The 25464-nt window shown below is 28.6% G+C and overlaps 1 protein-coding gene across 4 annotated transcripts in view; it reads left to right on the plus strand.

The window, feature by feature from the left end:
- Window positions 1–3897: 3897 nt before the first annotated feature.
- Window positions 3898–25464, plus strand: part of LOC135927551 (uncharacterized) — a 41114-nt gene continuing 19547 nt past the window's right edge. Inside the window, exon 1 of one of the 4 annotated variants that reach the window (XM_065463609.1) lies at window positions 3898–3916. The gene's annotated coding sequence lies outside the window, so the exon portion shown is untranslated. Of the gene's footprint in view, window positions 3917–23261; window positions 23403–24822; window positions 24936–25464 lie in introns of those variants that run through there. The other 3 variants (XM_065463608.1, XM_065463606.1, XM_065463605.1) reach the window with 3 other exon arrangements.

Genomic DNA, 25464 nt, shown 5'->3' on the forward strand with positions numbered 1-25464 from the left:
CGGAAAATCACTTTGTTTTCTAAATAAATGATAAATTAGAATTTTTCTGGGATCAGGAATGGACTGTTAATCCCTAAATTTAACTTAAAATTTAAATATTTTCAAACTCAGGGCTTCTTCGAACAAGATTTCAAATTTTTAGCGATTTAGAACCCATCCCTAAACACACGTTATTAGGAACTTGTAATAAACAAGACTAAACAATGCATAAGCCTGGAATTATTTAAAGACTTAATTTCTAAGCAAAACACACTATTGATAGCTATTTTTTTAAACCCAGGGTAGCTTCCACATAGTGTTGTTAAACAGCTCGATCTGAGCCTATTTTTAAAAACGACTAACTCATCATTATAGGCAGGAAAATATCGCCTAATCCTCGAGATTTCGCTAATAGATGTTCGATCCTATGTGTTATCTATATAAGCAAAATCTTTAGGCTTGCATAATATTTTTCTGGATAAAATATTGAGTTAGCCGAAATCGGCTTAAATTTGAGCCGTTTAACAACACTACTTCCATAGAGGTAAAAACAAAAATCGAATAGATAAGAAAAACCGTAGAAGAAAACCACGGATATTTTATTCTAAATTTAGTAGTATAGTAATCTCCCAAAATAATTTACTATGAAACTCTTTTTTTTTCTTTTTTTAAAAATAAATTCAAATTTAGAAAAAAAAGGTACAATTGGCTATTCGAAAATAACATCTGTTTAACATAAATCACAATCACTTTTGTCAAATGAAATATATATATATATATATATAAATAAACTACAACGTAACCTTTACTACGAATCTGTTTTGAATCTTTTTTATTTATTTATTATTTATGCGACACATTATAGTAATAATTTTTAAAATATTGTATTACACATTTTCTTCTACCGGACACTTTTTTCTTCTATCTGCCACAAAAAAAATCAATCCTTTCTTGCCACCACGTGGGAAAAATATCCACTCGGTCTTTAGGGGCAGTCTACGATGCCATTCATCTAACTCTAATGTAATAATGTAATAATATGCCTGTGGTTTTTATTGTATATTTTGTAGTTTAATATTCTATATATTATTTTTCATTAAATATTAGACTCAGGGTGACAAGACCTTTATCACGTGAGGGAGGGGTGGACGAATCAGATGGGTCATAAAAATCTCAGGTGGAGTTCCTCCGTATCAAATTTTTTTAATAAGAGGAGACCCGCGTCATTGGTACATGTAAGTGGGAGGTCACGCAGAGTGTCGTAGCTTAAATATTTTTATAATTTTGAGAATGACTGCTAGAAATCATTTTCTTTCGATCTGTCAAAAACTTATCTGATTCTATCTTGGTTGATAAGTGACGGCACCTCCTGAATTCTTTGCTGCCATAATTCTATAGACTGAAATTGTGTTCATCGGTTTTTCTAAACTAACACGGGTCATCTTGGAGATGTGCGAGAGCGAATTATATTGTACGAATATCGTTTTGACGTCCATCACATGTTACGACACTTAGTGTGATACCCTAAAATATAGAAACTTGCGCATTAACTTTGCAAGTTGGCGCAAGTTGCTGAATAGTGAAAAATATTCATTTCCATTGAGTTTTACAAAAAAAAAGAAGTTATCTTTTCATCTGGAGTCAAGATGGATAAATTCTCATCAACACTTAAAGATTTAACAATTAAAAAAAACAAATTCTGTATCTATAATGAAATACGGATCGTCTCACATCTTGTAAATTGTAATTTTTCTGGAGATTTAGACACCGTCGAAATATTCCCATCTTGAAGCTTCTGTCAGCAACGGCGCTCACAAACGTTTAAGAACTTCATACGCTCTCTTGCAATGTTTCTAAATTTCTAAGCTATATATTGAGATAAAAACAATTCTTCTTATCGCATGTTTTATTCAGTCTTAGCGGGTAATATAGTCTTATACTAAATCCTCTCGAATGATCCAATATCTCCTAAGCCTATAAAAGTTCTTAGAATCGAAGAAGGATTTCATTGGGTGAGAGAGAAGGAGGAAGGATTCACCAATTAAAGTTAGAGCTATGTTTCATGATTCTTTTTTATAACAATGATTATTTTATAATCTATTCTTATTCAGTCAAAATATCTAATATTTTACTGAGATATCGATACTTATACAATATATTATATACATTTTCCCTTCTATATTTTAATGAGATTTTAATTTATTTTTAAAGGTAAATTAGATGTTGTCGCTTTCTGCATGTAAAAATAGATAACTGAGAGTAACTGTACTATTTGATTTTCGAGTAATATCTCTAAGCGTGAATCTATAATTTTTAATGACAATGAAAAACACTTCTTCATATGGTATCAATAACTCATTCTTGAATAACCAGGCTAAGATAAGTTCATTAGAAACTAGAAAATGGATCCTAACCACGTGGGGTCCCTATTAAAATTAGGAGTATTCGGCTCAATAACCCAGAATATCTATTAATATTTCGATATCATAAATGATATTCCATTTTTAAACACAGAATTTGATTGCATTTCTTACCATCAAATGAAATCAACAACGTTCTTGCTACTCTAGAAGGGGGGGGGGGAAGTAAACGAAGGTTATTATTTAAGTAGGATATTACAAAAATAGATTATCTTAAAATAAGGAAATTCAAAAAAAAATAAATATTTATATATATATAGAAATTAATCTTTATTATACGAATGTCCCAATTTGGTTGATTGGTTATTTATCTCATGTTTCTGGAATTTCTGATGAGTTATTATGATGTCCTGATAGGTCATTTAAAGGCGCCTTTTTTTAAAATCAAATTTTAAAAAATAATTGTGCAGGATAAAAAAAAATGAGGTCGTCTTCTCTATCTTTCTTTCTTTACTTTTCTTGTTCTTTTCTTTTCTTTTTTTTTTCTTTTCTTTTCTTTTTTTTTTCTTTCTTTTCTTTTCTTTTCTTTTCTTTTCTTTTCTTTTCTTTTTCTTTTCTTTTCTTTTCTTTTCTTTTCTTTTCTTTTTTTTTTTTCTTTTCTTTTCTTTTCTTTTCTTTTCTTTTCTTTTCTTTTCTTTTCTTTTCTTTTCTTTTCTTTTCTTTTCTTTTTTCTTTTTCTTTTCTTTTCTTTTCTTTTCTTTTCTTTTCTTTTCTTTTCTTTTCTTTTCTTTTCTTTTCTTTTCTTTTCTTTTCTTTTCTTTTCTTTTCTTTTTCTTTTCTTTTCTTTTCTTTTCTTTTCTTTTCTTTTCTTTTTCTTTTCTTTTCTTTTCTTTTCTTTTCTTTTCTTTTCTTTTCTTTTCTTTTCTTTTCTTTTCTTTTCTTTTCTTTTCTTTTCTTTTCTTTTATTTCTTTGCTTTAATTTTTTTGAAATGATAATAATTTTACATATAAACATAAATTAAATACTAATATAAAATCAATAATCATTATTACTATCATTATGTATCTAAATATCGGTATCATTAAAACTGATCCCTAACCCCCCTCCCCCCCTCCCTAATATATTATTATTAATTTTCACTAACGAAAGATCATTAAAATTATATTATAATAATAATTACTCTTATTATAGTATTATAAATCATAAAATTTATATTTTTTTATACCTTAATTTTTAATTTTTTACCTTATAACTTTTAACGTTTTAAAAATTTTTCCAAATAAAAAAAAAAATTAAATTTTTTATCTCATTATTATAACAAATTTAATTTAAAAAATATATTATTATAAATTTTATCAAATGTTTATATAGTAAACTTTTTCGAATTTTAAACATTTTATTTTTATTATAAGAAAAGAAGTGGCAAAATAAGCCAAAAAGTTACATTTTATATTAAAGATACTTAATTTAAAATGTTATAATTATTTCTTCTTTCCAAATTTTCTGCTATATCACAAAAATTCTATGGTATATAATTAAAGATGAAGAAAAAAGAAATGTTAACGTGAAAAAAAAGGTAATTTAAAATTATATAATTTAATATTGTGTTTAGTTTGTTTTGATGGGGAAAACAAATTTTTTTTTTCAATATCACAATTATTATCTTTAATTTAATTTGCTAATAATATTGTTATAATTTTTTTCATTAATCACAATTATTATTTTTACAAAACTAAATTAGTTTTTAATTTAATGTTTAAACTATTTCAAAAAATATCGTTAAAATGATTTTTTAAGCTTTAATTTTTTTGTTTTTTTACGTTTTTTTAGAGTTGAAAAAAAACTGAAGGGTATTTTTCCTTCTCACAACCCTAGTTTACACGAAAACTCAACGAATCCCTTATATTTTTCCATCTATATAACAGTGTTGTTAAACAGCTCTTTTTGAGCCGAGTTAGGAAAAATATTATTGCAAGCCTTAAGATTTTGCTCTCATAGGTGGCACAAAGGTTTGAACATCTGTTAACGAAATCTCGAGGGTTGGAACCAATATTTTTCTGGCAAAAATATTGAGTTAGCCCTTTTTAAAAATCGGCTCAAAATTGAGCTGTTTAAACAACACTATACTATATAATACTAAACCAAATAACTATATTCATGCGAAAATACATTTTTTTTTTTCTTTCTTTCTATATATATATATATATATATATATATATATACATTTTCTTTTAAACGCTATGACAAAATTTTACTAGTAAAATATAACCCTGCATTCGCAGTTAGACTGAATTAGCGACGATGTAATACGCAATACGATAATAATAATTAACTATTTGTTATGTTAATGCTCGGGTAATTATTAACTAGACCTGGAATCAGAATGTTTCCCCTGATATGTCCCCAATTAGGTCCAGTTGAAGTAAAACGAAAGAGGTTAGGGATCAAAAAAATATGCATATGGGCCCCGGTTCACTGCAGCGGATCCGGTTTAAAACCTTGAATCAGGTAAGACACCCGGGTTCGTAACTGAAGCTTCATACCTCCCCTACCTTCCCTGTAACAAAAATTGTTGAAATTTTATTTTATATAAATTTTTTATTGATCTTAATTAAAATGAATGAATGAATGTTTATAAATGATAAATAATTTTTCAATTTACGCATCAATTTATTAGCCTAAAATTTGCTTATAATATAATCAATGACATATAATAATACCTAGATTGACGATGCATTCATTATAAGTTGTACATAAATGAAAACAGCTGGGGACGCCATTAGTTCTGATTATCATATCATTATTATAATTAAAGCGAGAGGTTAATCTATCCCTAAGTCTGGCGCAAACTTTATTAAAGAATTTCCTGATCATGGAGATAATAAGGAAAAGCAAGTTATCAATTTAATAGTAGTTTTTAACATGAGAATAATTACTATACTGAGCTACCAAAATGGCGGGTCCAGCTGATTTGCATTCAACGACGCTTTCAAATGCATTATTATGAATGCATTAACATATGATATTTATTTATCAGAACTAGTAAATTGATAAGGAAGACATACCGAGCTCTTTCGCAAATTTGCAAATTTTTATACGTATACCCCACCCACTTGAACCCGAAAATGGGTTTATTGAAATTGTACCTATTCATTGGATAGCTCATCGAATCTGGGGTAATATGGGCCCAGGGCGGGTTCGGACCCCTATTAGGAAATCGGTTTTTAAAACCCTTGAATCCGGGTTTGGGTTCACATCCCTGATTTATAACCGATTATAACCTAAAATATACGTGTTTCCCAGAGAAAAGAAATCACGCCTGGCATATGGATTACAATACCTCTAAAGACGCATTTCCAGATTACCTTTGCTGTTAAAGAAAAATAAATACAATAAATAGACAAATTATAACTATCGGGGAAATTATTGAAATATCCGTATTCGATTGAAATTCGAATCGAATATGCTATTCATTCGAGGATTTTTTTATTCGTAAATTTACTATTCATTCATAAATAATGCGGTTTAAAGTCTCGTTTGAGTGCAAATCAGCTGGGGACCATGTGACACGCCATTCAGGTAAATAACCTATTTTCTAGGGATCCAGAATACTTTGAATTGTTTGAATTTGCTCTGCTAATTACAAATTTTCTTGTGAGAGAGCCTTAGAATAATTGTGAGGTAGGGGGGGGGTATTCTTTTATTTCGCTTTTATTAAAATTATATATATATATGCTACGCGTAACTCTGAACGTAATGGCGTTCTCAGCTGTTTTCATTGGTATATACTTTTTAATGAATGCATTATCAATTCTAAAATTTAATTTTTTTTTAATTCCAAATTTTTAAATTTAAATAAAAAAAAGAGCGGATTTAATAAAAAAATTTTTTCCAGCAGACAAAAGTTAAACGACCATTTAAAGTTACGCGTAACAAAAATGACGTCACAATGGCTTACTCAGCTGTTTTTCATTGGTGTGAATTACACTTTTTAATGAATGCACAGTGAATTCTGAAATTTAATTTTTAAATTGTTAAATTCTGTAAAAATTATTCTTTTCCCAGATAAAAGTTAAACAACCATTTTTATCGAATAGATGATAAAAAAAAATATATATATAGACACAAAAACAGTGTGTCGTAATTACGAATTTATGTAGGAAAATCAATAGACTTAAAAAATACAATAATTAAGCTCCAGAACATTATCCGAATTTATTAATATATTCAATATATTTTATATCCACTACGACAAATCAATAATTTGCCAGTTTATCAGGGTCTTTTTTTGCGTATCAAACTGGTTTAAAATATGAAAACAAAGTGAAAGCTGCCTCACGCACGCCTCTTCCACTCCTTAACGAGAAATATAAAGTTAAAATGGAAATAGTTTCAAATATTTAAGAATGATTCGAATTTCCGAATCGAATAATATCGTTTTTGGTATTCGTTCAAAATATGAATCTATTATCTAATTTATTTTTAGGTATAACTTCAGGGAACTAGTGTTGCTAAAAAAGCGGCTAGCTCAATATTTCATCCAGACAAAATATTGCGCAAGCCTGAAGATTTTGCTGATTTTGCTCATAGGAGGAACAAAGTGTCTAGACAATATTATCGAAATCTCAAGTCTTAGGTCGATATATTTCTGGCTAAAATATTGAGTTAGCCGTTTAACAACACTATCAGGAACCTTACAAATTCCCCATATTTTTTACATAATCATGTTTATCAATTTATTAGTATTACTCCTTTTTCTTGAAAAAATTATTTTTTAAAGCTAGTGAAAATAGATATAACTAGATATAAATATAATAAATATTTTGCTTTTTTTTCTTGTCATTTGGATTAAAAAGTTTTATTTTTTTTTTATAACTTCTTAAAAATTTTTTTAAGTATATTATTAATATTATGCTGTGGTTTATATAATAAGAAATAAGAAGAAAATAAATGTAACAAAAAATATTATTAAGAATTTTCTTAAAAAAATAAAAAATCGTATAAAAATTTGAGATTGAGAAAATGGTCCGAAAAATATATTTCATTTATCATGTCATTTTTTCGAAGAAGTTTATAAGAATTTAATATATTAAAAAAAGTAAAAAGCATGATAATATTAAGTATTACAAGTTTAAGTATAATATTAATATGTAGTAAAAAAAACGAAAATTAAGGATAGGTTATTTTTTAAAATAATATTATCGGAAAGCATAAAATACAAAAACATAATGGCAAAATAATAGAGTCGATATCAATATGACATATATAATACCTAGACTGACGATTAATTCATTAAAAGTGTACATCGAATGCAAATCAGCTGGAGACGCCATCTTGGTTACACTAATCGTTATTAAAATTTTAAACGAGTGCTCTAATTTATTCCTAAATTCTGATGCACACTTTATTAAAAAATTTACCGGATCAAGGAGATAATTAAGGAGGCAAGTTATCAATTCAATAGTACTTTTTAACGTGAGAATAATTATTATATGTGTTACCAAAATGGCGGGTCCAGCTGATTTGGTTTTAACGACGCTTATTTGGTTTCGTAAAAAAAAATAAAAGTTAGGATTATAGGGTGAGTCCGAAAGGAAGTCATTTTAAAAAGACAGCCGCGTTCCAAGACGGCGCCATATTTCGAGCCAAATGGACGCACTAGGGCGAGCGTTTCAATGTTAATTTGATTTAGAAAAATTGACGACTCCCAATTAGAAACTCAGCGCAAAAATATTTAAGTCCGATCCTTTGAAAAAATAAAATAATTAACGAGTCCATTTGAAGCCAGTTCTGCTCATTTCGCTTGACGAATGCTAAAAATTCGCCGGCCCAAACCCGCCCCGCCACCTTGCCAATGTTGAAAATATTATAGGGCGGGCTGGGTAGGGTGTTAAAAAACTGCCAATTGCAGATCTCTAGTTATAGCGGAGGGGGTTGGGTGGTGGTATGTGTTGCGCCATTATTTGTAAAATAAGAACATATTTATAATAAATCTCTTAATTTCTTCGATTTACTATTAACGTGTATAGTATTAGGTTTAAATTTTATTTAATATAATAATGTATATCCCCTTAAAAAAAATTTTATCTACTGACTAATTAAGGTATTTATAAATATAATAATTCTTTAATATATAATCTGTTATGATTAATCATTTCCTAACTAACTTAATCCTAGATATAACATTCACAACTTATAACTTATATATATATTTTATATAATATTACTAGGAACGAAGGAGTTAATTATTAAGTTGTTATTTTTTTTTTAAAAAACAATATGAAAATATTAATAATATATTTGCAAATTGTGTTGATTTTTTTCGTTATACCAGCTCACTGAAATTAGCGCACCAGTTTTCTGGTCAAATTTAGCAATCACATGTTACCAAATTTATCAGGTAACAATTGAGAGTTACCACCAGATTCTAGGAGTTGACACCGATCATTCTCATATGTCTGTCAAATGCAATATTATAGTAGATTCAAGAGGACGACAACTGTCTGAACTGGTTATACAGTCAATGACGACAATCAAAAATACAAAGATCTTAAAATTTAATAAGAATGCGTTAACTAAAAAAAAAAATTACAAATTTACTCATTAAATCAACAAATTCGGTGGTGACAAATTTCGTAGATACTTTTCAGTGAGCTGGGTAAATTAACCTAAAGAGAATTTAACGGACCTGGCTAAAAAAAAAGGGTGTCATCATTTTGATTTTTTTTAAGCCCAAAATTTGTTTCGGTTGATCATCTTTCTTAGATGATTCCGCAAGTTTCCTAGAATCTTCAAGTCGATCTCAATTTGGTGAAGATCCTCAGATATTAGAATGCAAAGATTTGATCCCGTTGAAAAATTTTGTTTAAAAAACAACAAATATTTATAAATAATCGAGCAATTTCTATATTAATTGCAAGCTACTGGCTCTCTCTTTTTAGTGTTGTTAAAGGGATCGTTTTGAGCCGAATCTTAAAAATGGCTAATTCAATATTTTTTTAAAAAAAAATAAATATTCCTAAGTCTTTATATTTCGATTATATATGTCTAGAACCTTTCTTCCTTCAAAGAGCAAAATTGAAATACTGAGTTAGCCATTTAGCAACACTACTACTTAGATGAACACTAAATAATAAAACAAATTTTTTTTTTAAATTTTGCCGGCCCCGCCCAGCCCGGCCCTAATTTATTTTAAATATATAAATTAATTTTTATAAATAACTCAAAAATAAACGATATATGTGTTATTTTGGCGTCTACTTTCTATAAATAAAATCACATATTTTTATTTTACATAAAAAAAATTCAACGTAAAATTGATAAATTTAAGATATATTTTAAAAAAATTTCTAAGACCCGACCCCGGCACGAATTTTCTTAAAAAATATTGGGTCATAAAAATATAATTGTTAAGTTAGGGTAAACTCCCAAGCACTAAGGCCTGTATGAGACCCTCATATTTTAAAGAGGAGACAAGATTACAGATGACCCCCCACAAAGAAGGAATCTTACCTTCTTCGATAACTATTTAAATATTATGATGAATTTTTTTTTATAAATAAATAAAGATTTAGTCTGTTGTCCTTAATTATATAAATTATAATATTCGCAAATAAAATTTACTAAAATAAAAATATTAATTTTTTTGGAAGAAGAAACTTTTTCTATTCTTATATTCTTTCCTTTCCTTTGCCATACTCATTACTAACATGTACAAATAGCTGGGATGTAGTCCCACCCTTTTTTTAACTTTTACTTCTGGGTTACAAGGTTTGTTGGTATCCTTGAGTAAAAAAAATCGGCATAATTATATGAAGGATGGGCCTTCATATAATTCACGTACGCTCACATTCGGGCATGTCTATGACCAACGTGCTATTAAAGATTAAAGATTAAAAGTCTGTCGTCCTAGGTCGACTTAATACTCAATAGCCCGCTATCTAGCCGTCTTTTAAGTATCGGCTTAATATCCAAAAAAAAACATTAAATAAAGGGTATTGTCGATCAAATACCTTTTATTACTTATATCAAAAAGTAAAATAATACTTTTTAGACTATCCCAAAAAGTAATTGAATGTCCAAATTGAGTCCACCAAGGACATGGCTTAATAAGGTTAATGATAGTCACTAACTTAAGGTATCACCTAGCTATTTTGTTTATATTTCATTTGGATAAGCACTACCAAATCTATTTATAATTTATATTTGAAAAAATCGTGATTTTTGGAAAGGCTCTGTAGACTAGTCGGCAAGAGAGTCGCTTTACCAATCCGATGGTCACGGGTTCGAATCCCAGCAATTATCATATTTTTTTTCTTCTTAATCTAACTTGGGTGATTCCGTTCTTGGGGGGGGGGGTTATATATAGGAGGCCGGACCTCGACCACGTGATTCGGTTATAATATATGTTAAATAATTAGTTTCTTATCACATTTTAAATAAATTTTGGTCTGTATTTAGCAAGTTTGATTGGTATTTAGAAAAATTGCTATAATACCTTGACTTGGTAGTGACTATCATTAAACCGCTTAATAAATTAGTTTTTTTTTAACAAATAAAAATATAATAATATATAATATATAATATAATAAAAATTGTATTTTTTTAGGAAATTGACTGATCAAATATTTAAACTAAGGGGGGTTTATAGGCAATAGGATATGTGAAATCTGTTCAAATATAAACAATATATAAGAATATTAATTTTATTTTCGTTTAATTTCCCGAGGTTAAAACAAAATAAACTCCCCGAATGTTCAATAATTTCGAAATAATGAACATGTATAAAACCACCCTCTTTAATGGTGTTTGTTAAGAAAAAAAATGGTATGTCCGAATCTACGTGTCATTCATCTAGGAATCTTCTTTCAGGCTCGCGTGATAATTTTTTTCTGGATAAAATATTGAGTCAGCTGTTTTTTTTTAAAAAAAAATCGGCTCAAAAATCGAGATGTATTCTCCTCAAAAATATATTATAGAAAGTGAAGGTGATCCAGAACTTACGATTTTCCACACTTCTTTAGGGCTGAGTCTCTATTAATCAAAAAATTGGAATTGCTTTAAAACTTTCAGAAGTTTTTTAAAATTTTATGTTAAATTTTCTTGGAACTATATTTTGGGCATGTTTTTATTTTTTATATTTAAAAAGGCTTATATTTTATCTTTCTTTCTTTCTTTCTTTCTTTCTTTCTTTCTTTCTTTCTTTCTTTCTTTCTTTCTTTCTTTCTTTCTTTCTTTCTTTCTTTCTTTCTTTCTTTCTTTCTTTCTTTCTTTCTTTCTTTCTTTCTTTCTTTCTTTCTTTCTTTCTTTCTTTCTTTCTTTCTTTCTTTCTTTCTTTCTTTCTTTCTTTCTTTCTTTCTTTCTTTCTTTCTTTCTTTCTTTCTTTCTTTCTTTCTTTCTTTCTTTCTTTCTTTCTCTTCCTTCCTTCCTTCCTTCCTTCCTTCCTTCCTTCCTTCCTTCCTTCCTTCCTTCCTTCCTTCCTTCCTTCCTTCCTTCCTTCCTTCCTTCCTTCCTTCCTTCCTTCCTTCCTTCCTTCCTTCCTTCCTTCCTTCCTTCCTTCCTTCCTTCCTTCCTTCCTTCCTTCAGTGTTTTGATTTTACAATCCAAAAGAATTGAGGGGAAGAAAACAAGAACAATTACGGTCACAAATCAATAAATTTTTATAAATACGCCAACCCAGTTTTAGCTCGCCTAAAATCATCTCCGATGGTTCTAGCCGATATTTTTTGGGAATAATGTTATTCTAATTGAAGCAAATTGATTATACTTGGCTTTAGAAATGCATATTGGCAGGCAAATTTGATAACGTTAATTCCTAATAATTTCACTGAGTTTAGGGTAGTGATGTTAAACGGCTCAATTTGAGCCAATTTTTAAAAACGGCTAACTCAACACATCATCCAGCAGAATAACATTACGCAAGCCTGAAGATTTTCCCTCATAGATGGCACAAAGGTCTAGACATCTATTAGCAAAATCTCGAGACTTAGCCAATACTTTTCCGGCTAAAATATTGAGTTAGCCGTTTTTAAAAATCATCGACTCAAAACGAGCCGTTTAACAACACTATTATACTGGCTTTGGAAATGCAACTTGGGCAGGCCAATTTGTTAACGTTAATTCCGACTAATTTCGTTGAGTTTAGGGGAAGGTAGAACAAAGGAAATGAATTAAATCTATTATTTATGAGAAACAATTATAATTTTATATATATATAATAACTTTTCTTTCAATTGCGATGGTATGCTTAATTTGCTAAAGGAGTAAATCAAAATTTTTATCACTGGGAAAAAAATAAAATAATTTTTTTCTTTAAAGTGGCGATAAAAAAAGTCATTAAATTTAATGGTTAATCTTAATCTTAATATAATATATACTATTTATTTTTATTTTTGTGAAGAATTTTATTTTTAAAAAAAAACGGTTATAAAGAATACAACCTGAACGATATCAGAATGAAATATATTTCAAAAAAAAAAAGAAAAGAAAGAAATAAAATAAATCAGAAAATATTAAAAAATATATGAAAAAAAAAGAATTTTTTTTCTTACTAGAGAGTAGATGGGTAATGGCTAAATATCTGCTAATTAGGTTTAGCCGACTTTTTAGCCGGCTAAAAATATAGTAATTGTCCAACTATAACTAGAGAGGAGTGAATTCGTTGGTAACCATCCGGGCTTAGGTCGTTTTCATTTGAGATGCCCACTGGTTCAAGAGTAAATGGGATATTAACCTTTTTTTTTTATTTGAGAGCAGATTAATGTTGTTAATAAATTCATGGCGGGGTTACCGTCCACGGGGCAAGGGAGGATAGGCATTTCATTCGATGGATTGGTCACAAACCAGAAAAGGGGAAGAGCTTGGACATGGTTATTCACCTGTATCATATTAAATTAGTCTCGTGAAGAAAATATGATAGATAGGGGGGATTATTGTAAGAGAATTATTTCTCCAAATTTAACTTTAAAAAGTTCTGGTCGGGTTAGGCCGCATCTGGGCTGTCAGAAATATTTTTTACTAGCGGATTTGGATCGGCTCAGCCTCCCCCCAAAAGCGACTTTACAGGAGTACTGTCCTACAGAACCTTCTAGATCCCCAACGTTAACGATGATGCTTAGGTTCCCACCCTGATAACTATGAAATAAAATAATAATTTAATTTTTTAAAAAAAAACTGGTATATACTGGCTATATATGTCGAACTAAAAGGATAAAACTCACCCCGTTCTGCGAGATTTCGATGGATGCAATCAACACATCAACTCTCTTTCTGGGTGCTACCCCATAATATATAATATAGGAATCCTTCCCCCCTCCCTCCCCCCCTAAGATCAAATCCATATTTTGACTAAAAATTCCCGAAATTGATTTCAAAAAAAAATTAATTTTATGGTATAAAAGAATAATTTTTTGAAATTTCTAACACTAATTTATTAATACAATTTTTTTTTCTTTCTATTAACGAATAGGTTTGTCCAATTGTCTTAAATCATCTTATTTTTTTCATTAAATAAAATTTTATATATATATAACTCAGGGACAGCTCCCTTCATCATTGTTTGTATCAATTAAAAAGTAAAGTGACATTTTTTTAGAAGAAGAAAAAATTAGGAGAAAAGAAGAGGGGAGAGTTCTCTTCAATTCATCTATCAATTTAGATTTAAAAAATTCACTCTTCTTTACAAAAATTTTTGTCCAAATTAATTATTTATAATAAAATACATTTTCTTATAAAAATTATATTAAATATATATATAAATCTCTTAAATAATTTTATTATATTTAATTTATATTATATTTTATATCCTTTAAAAACAAAAAAAGTCGAGAGAATTTCGTAACTTTGACATTTAATTTTCGTAAGGCCAAAAAAAAAAAATATAATAATATATATATGTGAAAAAAATAAAAAAACACAGGGGAAAATAAAATTATGATAAAATAAAAAAAAATTAAATTAATAAAAATTTGAGAAATTAACTAATAAGGAGGGGGGGGGGTGGTGGTGTGCAGGGGAATTTTATATAATTATAATTAATAAATTAGATAATATGAGATGAGATGAGATGTGATAAGATGAGATAACATATTTAAAGAACAAAAAAATAAAGAAATGGAAAAGAATACAGAAGTAGCAGAAAATAGAATGATGAGGAGAGTCCCTCAAAAGTGATTATTCTTAATTTAGCCCACCCCAGATGATCAAATAAAAGGGAAATAATAAAATAATATATACCAGAGACCTGCAGAGGTCCCATTGTCACGGCCCGGCCTCGATTTCTTTTTTTTCAAAAATTTTTTACGGCCCCGCTCGGAATATTTTTAAAATTATATTCGAACTGGTATATACAAAAAATTCATCTATTTTGGTTGTAGGCGAATCATATTGATAATGATAAAGGGACATCTATAGACGAATGTTTTTATTCCCATCATTAAATAAGCAAGCATAATATTTATTATTTTTTTTTATTCTAAACAGATATTTAATATATTACAAATTGATACTATAAAAAATTTGTGTAAATAATATTTTGAGAATATACTATATTAAATTGTATTAATAAAAAAAAATAAAAACTGATATATTAATAAAAAATATAACATATATTATATAATAATGTATTTATTCTATGGCAGGAAACCTATAATTATATAATGTAATAGATACTATGAGTGTTAGCTAGTGTTAACTTTCACCAAACATTATATTAATCATAACTATGTATAATCATTATAACCATATCTAATTGACGAATATAATAATTCATGTTGTATAAATTTTTTTAAAAAAATACGGCCCGGCCCGGGTTTTTTAAAAAAAAAAAATTTCAGGTCCGGCCCGGCCCTGGTATATTTTAAAAATTAGAGCCGGGCTTGCAGGTCTCTGATATACACCATCTCAACAAACAAATTAAAATTCTATTCGTTTTAAATATAAATATTCGGCAGTCGGTTCGTATAGGTCTGCAAAGACCGACACGTTTAGAACTTTCGCATAAGTTGTTCAGGCCGGCCAGAAATTATTTTACGAAACCCTGCCCGTTACCCCGAAGAATGGACCCGGCTCTGGCCTCTTATAGTTTTACGGAAAGTCTGCCCGGGTTCGTTAAAATTTTTTTGTACAAATTTTGAGGTCATCACATTTTTGATATGTTATATATATATATATCTAATTGTTTTTTTTTTCCTAAGGCTCTTCTTACATCTCTCCTCAATGGCTATCAATTATCGATAAATGTATACTCTGTTTATATCTGTATTGTGCATTTTGTAATTATAATCATAATCATAACCGAAAAACAATATGGAGCAATTTACAATATATTATTTATAGATTTTGGTGAGTTCAAATAGTAGTATTACAATTTTTAAATGAATTTTTAGGTTAGTATTATTATTTATACCATTGGTCAGAACAGAGTAAAACCCATCTAAGCCAATGACCCCAAGGCCTCCCTCCACCCGATTGGCTAAATACGAGATAGATATTGACCAGAGTCATGTCTAGATTTTCAGTAAGCCAGGGTTCAATAGTCTAATATTTATTTAAATTTTAATGTGACTTAGACCATTCACAATGACCTGCACTGATATTTGACCATAAAATTAAAATACTTTCCGGGCATGACAGGACCTAAACATTAGATCTCTATATATTATATAACATAATTGAACTATAACTGCAAAAATATAGCAAAATGTAAACTTACAAATCAATTTTTAATTTCTTTTTTTTAAATTTTATTTTACATTTTTTTCTCTCTTTTTTCTTTTTTAATGAGAAAATAATTTAATTTTTAATCACTAAAAAAAAAGTTATGATAAAAATCGATATTAATTATAATAATTTTTGTGATATAAATAGTTTGTATCATCATCATTACTATCAATATTATAATATAACTTTTTTTCTCCTTTATCTTTATAGGCTTTAACTCTCCTGAGCATTTAACTCTCCGCTGCCAACTTCCTTCCTTCCTTCCTTTCTTCCTTCCTTCCTTCCTTCCTTCCTTCCTTCCTTCCTTCCTTCCTTCCTTCCTTCCTTCCTTCCTTCCTTCCTTCCTTCCTTCCTTCCTTCCTTCCTTCCTTCCTTCCTTCCTTCTCTTCCTTCCTTCCTTCCTTCCTTCCTTCCTTCCTTCCTTCCTTCCTTCCCTTCCTTCCTTCCTTCCTTCCTTCCTTCCTTCCTCCTCCTTCCTTCCTAATTCACAAGCACACATGGCCACACTCCCCTCTTTTCCCCTCAATTAACTCAACATTTCTCCTTGACGTGCATATATTTAGAAGATCATCACGAGTTCGGCTCGCGAAAAATTTTTGAAATACTATTCATGGTTGGCCCCGCCTTCCCTAATAATTTTAATTACTAGGCCCGTAAGATCTTGCTTGCACCAATTGTGGGGCTCGGATTCATTTTAACTGACCTGATTGGTCCGGATCATGGTGCTTTTCACTTCTGTCTCCTCCGCTCCGTCTTTTGCTTGACCGAAATTAATTTAATAAAATATAACTTATTTTTACCGAAATTCGGAACTCAATTTAAAACTCATATATATTTTATAGCCCTTCATCTCCCAACAATTTTTGATATAATTTATTTTTAATTTACACCATTAAACTTTCATTTATTTATAAAACCAAGCCAAATATTATTTTTTAATGATGGAGGAGGGGGGGGGGGGCAAAAAACTTTAAACTAAAAAAAAGTTATTTTTTATTTGTTTTATTAGTTTTGTTAAAAATAATAACAATTTTATGGGTTAGGGTTAAGGGTTAAATATAATTTTAAAAAAATTATTATTACTAAACGTAGTTGGATATAATTACTATATTTTAAACCGTTTAAGACATTTTTTTAGCCGGCTAATAAATCGTCTAAACGAAGTTTCTAACCGAAAACTATTTTAAGCTTCTGGGTTTTTTTAATATAAAAGATAGCAGCTGAAATTTGGAAGAAACAAATATAAATTAAAACGCCCTAGATGTTAGCTAATCTTCCCCTGCTGAATATCGAGCCGAATAGCCGACATTAGCCAACTATATTATTAACCTTTTTATTTTCTAAGAAATAAAGTATATATTTTATAACCCACTCCACCCCCCCCCCCCTTCCCTTCCATTTAAAGGAAAAAATTTCAGTTATAGTGGTCTGTGGTTAAAGAGGGTGATGCTAGTTTTTGTTGCCCCAGTCCAAGTACCCCTCCGGACCGACTTTCAAATTTTAAAGAACGAGCCAATGACTCTAGAAATTTTAATCAGCTCGAGTTCCGAACCAGGCTTCGTGTCAAATTAAAGAACTGGAACCAGAACCCCATTTTATTTTCAGGAGCCCATAAATCGAAATCCCTTCTAATAAAATAAGTCGCATTCTACTCACAGCTGATGTCTCTTTCAGGAGTCAATCTAGCTTGATTTCTTCATTTAAGATGGTTTTATAATAAATTGGCTCTAACAATTTTTGTATTTATTAGATCATACAAACACTCGTTATAATTTTAAAAAAGTAAGTCTATAAGAGGGGGTTCCATTGGAAGGCATATTCAGAAGTTTATGTGGTGGTCCCATTGAGAGTAGATATGGAGATCAGCTGTCATAAGCGGAAGCCTTCTTGAGGTTCGCTAATAAACTTGCGAGTGTTAGACAGACTCCAAGTTCTTGCAAGGGAAGGAAGTTTTCCAAAGAAGGTTGTTAGTAGAGGATCTGATTATTATGTAGGCTTTCCGAATACTATGCATTTTTAGCCCCTTACTTTCTGCTCGACTAATTAAGCCTTTAGTTGGAGGCGTCCAATAGATCTAAAGAGAACAGGATAAGTGCCACGCTAGAAATCGAACATCTCTCCATGAGATCTGGGTGATTTCATTACCATGGAGCTTTCCATCTGATCTGGAAGTTTAGATAGTTCTAGTTCGGTTGGTATTTACGTCAGATTTCAAGGCTCGTCTAGATAAGAAAGATGTAGTGGTTAAGCCCTAAGGATTTAGATTTTGCGCTACACCCTCCTTGGCTGTCTTTGGCAGTGCTGCAGTCAAAACAGATGTGGGGAAAAGTTTTCCAGCTAATCTTTCAAATTTTGGGCCTTCTTACAGAGTATTGAATCCGACCCAGGATTCGGAAGAGGGTTAATTATAAGAATCGTAAGCGGTCACCTAAAAAATATTCAGAAACCGGAAACGGAAATCCATTTCAATCCGCGTTCCAATCTCCGATTCGAAGTTTTCATTTATTATTTTTTTCCAATCCATAATAAATTTAATTACGTTATCACATCTTGCAGCATCTTAATAATTGGCGACACTTTATGAAATTCATTTAATAAATATATATATATATTTTTTGTCAATATATCATTTTTTTTTTTGTGTCATTAGATTATTTTTAAAGCGTGTAATTATTATATTGATAATGGATAACCAAAAATTAATCAATAGATATTGTAATACAGAACGCGTTTTGAATACCTAAATATTGACAAAATAATAAAAAAAATTTAAAAATAAAAAATTGTTTTTGATTCACAAAATTTTAATAATAATATCATTTTCTTATTCTCCTCCGTAAGAAGAAGGTCAGTTTGAAATTGTTTTAATATAATACAGGGATGGGGCAGGCATAATTACTCAAAAATTAAAATTAATTCCTAATTACAATTACAAAAATTTGTATTTAATTATAATTACTAATTCCTTTTCTAAAAATTATAATTACATAATTCACAATTTATTTTATATTAAAATTAAAAATTAAAGTTGGGTATGATAAAATAAGGAGAAACTTTATTAAAATAGCATATATAATATAATTATAAATATTATTTTACTGGTTCAATATAAAGTGCAACAATATCATATGACATTTGCATATAAATTTTATTGTTGTTATATGTTACTTTTTAACTAGTTAGAGTTACTAGTTACATTCATAAAAAGTAACTAGTCACAATTACAAGTTACTTCAACGCATCATTTTTTTTAAATACTTAATATAAAATAAATAACACTAATCTTTAATCAATGGTATATTTAAAAATTAAAAAGAAAATGTATAATTTATTTATGTATATAAAAATATAATTACACTGAACCAAAAAATCCTGGAGAATAAAATATATTTACAACCTAAATAAAATATTAGAATAATATTCATGTACTATATGAACCGATTATTTTTTATAAAAAAATGGGGATCAGTAAAGTTTTATTTGCCTTTTAATAATAAACTATCTTAAACATTTCTGTCTAAAGTGGGCTCTTGTTTCTCTTCAAAAAATAGACCTCCCCAGAGCGAGAAAACGTTTTATGGGGCGCATTCGGTGTGAGGATGACATTAGGTTTTATAAGAAGTAATCATTTAATTTCTTTTATAATTAGTTCAGATACAAAGGCTGCCATTTTCATATTGGCAATGTTATATATACGCATTCTTATAATTATACGAAAAGACATCGTTGGCATCTTGTGTTTGCTTGTGAGTATATATAATGTATGACAAGAAATTATCATTTCCACGGAAAGGTAGTCAAAGTAATTTTTAATTTAATTGATAATTCTATATAATATTTATAGCTAAACAAAAATCTTGTTACATGTACATCTAACTTAAATTAGTACAATTATTTAAGACACATTATGTGAAGATAATCTTACAGAAGATGTGCTCCCGTAGCTTGGCTTTGGATGACTTAGGTGCTGGAAATATATCTTCTTTTTTTTGAGAAAGCATAGGAATAGTGTTGCTAAACGTGCCTCGAGATTTGCCAAATAGAGGTCCAAACTTTTCTGCCATCTACGACCAAAATCTTTTAGGCTATTATTTTGGCTAAAATCTAAAAGTCCTTACATCGAGCCGTTTAACAATAACCACGATAGGAAACACTTAACGCCAATATTGCCTGGTACTACCCAGTCATCTATCTCTACGTGAAATCCCAAATAACTTATCGAAAGTTTAGCTAAGGTGTTTTTCACATCTAATTCTGTTTTGTTTTAGGTAATATTTTTAGAAAAGGGATGTTACAATTTCTATGTCACCATTTTTGAATTATTTTGAATATCATTCTCATTTAATAGCTAGCCAGAGTCGGAATTTATATTAAATTCTGTAAAATAGAGTTCCACCTTAAAAAAATTGTCTATTCTCTTAAATAGCATTTTAAATTTAGGGTTAGGGTGAGATAGGCTCAAAAAATAAAATTCCTCCAACATACACCCCCCCCCCCTTATCTCTCCCCTAATATATATTCAATATATATATGATAAGCAAGAATTTGAAAGAAATATACACTAAAAATATGATGAAAAACCAAAAACTATTTTTATAAAAATATAACCTAGCCAATGGCCTACAAAGGTGAACCCACCAATTAAAATTTATGGGGTAGAAACCCATGTAATAGTGCTTTCCCCCTACAAAAATCCAGGCGGTCATGATTCTGTATCTGTCTGATTTATTCATCAATATTAACTATACACAAAAAAAAAGTCCCGCATACAGAATCAGATATTTAATCAAAATTTAAAATTAATAAGTTTAAGTTTAAAATTAATTTTATCATAATATAACATCTTAAAAAATAAAATTAGTTATTTTAATATATTTAATAATAAAAATGTATATATACATAAATGAAAATTTTTAAAAAAGTAATTAGTTACATTTATAGTTACAATTTTTTGCAAAAATGTAGCTAGTTTACTTTTAACAACACTGATAAATTATTAACATAATGGAATATCATTTATGATCCTAAATATAAATCTATTTTTATATTAAACGTTTTTTCATAAAAAGTAATTAAATAAGAAAAAGGAATTATAAATGCAATTATGAATTATGACTGCTAATTCCTAATAACATGTCTGAAAAAAAATGAAATTAATTATAATTATTAACTTCCTATTTTTTTTAAAGTGGAATTAATTATTAGTTATTAATTACAAAAAAAGGGGGGATTTGTAATTATGGAATTGATAAAATATTAACCGATCAGATTCCTTTATTGGGCAGACGAAAGGTTTATTATAGTGCTCACAAATTGAGCGTTTACGTTTTATCGTAATTTTTTAATTAAAAAAACCGCCTCCCTTGTTTAAATTTGAGGTTGCTTTTTTAAAAAATAAATATCGTCGAATCAAAATTTTAAATAAGTTTCTAAATAAAAAGGATCTGTCTTTGGAAAATTATATTACCGTCTGCCTTCTTATTTCTTTAATTTTCTGAATATTCCTTTTTATAGGATTATAAGTAAGTTATTTATATTACATTTTTATAAAAGCAGAGTTGTTAAAGTATCTAGATCCTGTATCTAGATATAAAAATGTGGTATCTGTATCTAGATAGATTTTTGATTAAAATATCGGTATATCTAGATATTATTTTAGACGATGTATCTGTATCTAGATCCATTTATAAAGTATCTTTTAACAACTCTGAAAAAAAGTATTGAGAAAGCAAACCTATTTGCGTTTTTTTAAAATGGTTGCTAACGCCATGACGGTAATTTTACCAATTTGCTCGAGCACATTTGAAATGCATTATTGGCGTTTGCCACGCAACATTTTAAATAAGTTCTTAAAAAAAGGATTTGTCTTTTGAAAATTATATTATCGTCTGCGTTCTTATTTCTTTAATTTTCCAAATATTCCTTTTTTTAGGATTATAAGTAAGATATTTTATATTAGATCTTTTATATAATATTACTAAGCGAAGAATAATAAAAAAAAGTATTGAGAAAGCAAACCTATTTGCGTTTTTTTAAAATGGTTGCTAACGCGATAACGGTAATTTTACCAATTTGCGCGAGGTAATTTGAAATGCCTTATTGGCGCTTACAACGCAGCGTTTTGTGAAACGGTCAATTTATGCGCATTATAATGGATATTTTTTTATTTATTGAAGAAGTAAAAGTATGATGTATTTTTGTAAGATATTGATTGGGGGAGTAGATTTGATCATAATTATTCTGACAAATTTTATAATATTACTAAAATATAATTATGGAATAAATTTTAAATCAATAATAATTCTAAACTAAATATATTTAATAATATAAATGCTGATACGCTAATTGATTATACAATAATTGTAAATAGTATAATTAATAATTGATCATATCATAAAGCATATATCAAAGGCCACTAAATAAATAAAAATTCAAATCTTTTATATAAATAAATAGTTCGAAGGTAAGCCGATTTTCTTTCTTTCATTCTTTCTTTCTTTCTTTCTTTCTTTCTTTCTTTCTTTCTTTCTTTCTTTCTTTCTTTCTTTCTTTCTTTCTTTCTTTCTTTCTTTCTTTCTTTCTTTCTTTCTTTCTTTCTTTCTTTCTTTCTTTCTTTCTTTCTTTCTTTCTTTCTTTCTTTCTTTCTTTCTTTCTTTCTTTCTTTCTTTCTTTCTTTCTTTCTTTCTTTCTTTCGTTCTTTCTTTCTTTCTTTCTTTCTTTCTTTCTTTCTTTCTTTCTTTCTTTCTTTCTTTCTTTCTTTCTTTCTTTCTTTCTTTCTTTCTTTCTTTCTTTCTTTCTTTCTTTCTTTCTTTCTTTCTTTCTTTCTTTCTTTCTTTCTTTCTTTCTTTCTTTCTTTCTTTCTTTCTTTCTCAATATCATTCCTTGTTCCCTTTCTCCACTTTTTTGCGGTCTTGGGCCTTGTTATCATGATGTCACCCCATTATTCCTTTCATTCAAGGCTTCGTTTGTCTCCCTAGAGGGCTCGGTCCTATTATTTCCAACGGAATGCATTTCCTCTTAGCTCAATCATTCTAAATCTTTCGTTCAACGTGCCCCAATACTGCATAAGTTTTAAATTTGGTCAATAGATATCCCATCCTTTCCGCCACTTATGACTAAAAATCTCTATGCCAATAATTTCATTTTTCTGTTTTTAAATAATAATTTTGAATAACGAACAAAAATATCTATATTTAAAAAAAAAAGTGAAGAAGTCTAAAAATCGCCCAATAAAATGATTTAAGCGGGAAAGCACAACCTAATAAAGCTCCGCCTCCGCCCCGCTTCCACAATATGAAAATTTACGTCCATCCATTTGTCGCAAATTCGTGTCTCCAGTTTAGGTGACTATCTTTTATTCTTCATTTTAAAATTTGACGATATTCATTTATTTTAACCAGATAACAGCGGAGATAGAATTTTAATGGCCGGCCCGCATTTGAATTTTTTTCTCCCCCCCCCCACCACTCCCCTATTTTTCAAAGGTAGTCAAGATTTTTAATGAATAATCGTTCTTGACCCACGGAGTTTTTTTTTATTCATTTCCGGTAGACCAGGAATTTAGCTATGCTCAAAATAAAAAAAATTAAATAGAATAGAATAGAAAATAGAAAATAATCTATTTTTTTAAAAAAAATCTGATAATATTGATAAAAAAATTTTTTTTAGGGGGGGGGGACAAAATAATTTAGTGATTTTATGTTTGTAATTAAACTAAATAGCGCGATTAAATCACCTAACTTTGGCCAATTTCAAATATGGCTAATGTACAAGCCTTTTGCGCTTAAAAACTCAAAGGTTGAGCCTCTACTTGAAAATTAAGAAGAATTTTTGTAGGATCAAAACTTGACTAAATCTTAGGGGGATTTAACGAAGTTACTTTATAGTTTTCTTTAAAAAAAAATTGTATTTCATTTATATCTTCAATTAAAAAGTATCGGGGCGGATCGGGTCGATCATAAAACAAAAAAAATATCGAACCGGGCCATAAACTCGGATTTAAAAATTAATTGTATAAAAAAAAATATAATTCGGCCAATGAAAAGAAAAGAAAAGAAAAGAAAAGAAAAAGAAAAGAAAAGAAAAGAAAAGAAAAGAAAAGAAAAGAAAGAAGAAAGAAAGTTTCTAACTTGTTTAAATTGACTTAACTTAAATTTAAATCCGAATTTTATTTAAAATCCTGTCATTTTTACGGGTCGGGGCCTGTAGGCCGTGGTTAACCAAAAAAAAAAAATTTTTTCTCTAAATTATGTAAAAGAATTTAAGCCTTTAATCTTAGACAACTTTTTTCTTTTAATTTTAAAGTTAAAAACGTAACTTTTAATAATTTTATTTCCCCATTATACTTGTTCAAATGACTTATACAAGAGTTAGAAAATTTGAATAAAAAATAAAATAAAAATTTTTTTAAATATTAATTTCACTTAAAGAAAAGCTTGAAATTTTTTTTTATAAATTTCAGGCTAAAACAAGTTATTTGACAATTAATAAAAGTTTATATTGTCCCCTTAAAAATAAACCAAAAAAAGATTATCATTTTTTTTATGTTTTGGATATTTATTTTTATATAAAAATATTTTTAACAAAAAGTTAATTTTTTAAAAATTTTTTATATTTTTATAAATTATAAATATATATTTAATTATAAATAGTAAATTTTTATTTTATTTTATTTTTTTTAAATAAAATATTATGAAATTAATAAAAACTTCGATAAATAAAAATTTTGTTTTTTTTAAATAAAAAAAAAATTAAATTAAGCCCATAAAAGACTTATAATATATCCACAAATTGATGTACAATTTTTTAACGACATATTTCTATGGAGATTCTTTAGCATTAAAATAGAAAAACCCTTATTGAAATAAAGATTGACGGTAATTTGATTTTAAATTTTTTTTCGATAATCCGTTTATTCTTATTCTTATTGTTATTTTATTTATATATATATATATATATATGGTATTATTTGGTGCAAAACTATATTCAGCGTCAAGTGTCCCATCTGCACTGATTTGCATCAGTCCCCCTGGAACAGGTAATGAATTTATTTCATTTCCATGTAGAGTTAGGGCGGAAGCAGGATTTTGCAAAATTACCCAAGCAGGTTTATTGGTAAGCTGGAGGGGGAATTCGTTTATTAGCCCCTCATCTTCTTTTTTTTCTTAGGAAAACTCTTCTTTTTTTTGGAGCATTGGCATTTATTTCCAGATATGGAATCCATAGCGATTGGCGTTGATTTAAAACAGGCAGGCGGTATAAGTAAATGTATCCTAAGTAAGTATATAGTTACCCTGGCTCATGAATTTGAAACAATTTCGGCCACTAACTGTCGAATGCCTTTTTAAAATTTCTATAAAAGATTTGATAGTAAAATCAAATCTTGGAACAAAAATGTCTAAAACT

Source organism: Gordionus sp. m RMFG-2023, chromosome 3 (assembly GCF_954871325.1).
Source record: "Gordionus sp. m RMFG-2023 chromosome 3, tfGorSpeb1-WG-v2, whole genome shotgun sequence".
Taxonomy (NCBI): Eukaryota; Metazoa; Nematomorpha; class Gordioida; order Chordodea; family Parachordodidae; genus Gordionus; species Gordionus sp. m RMFG-2023.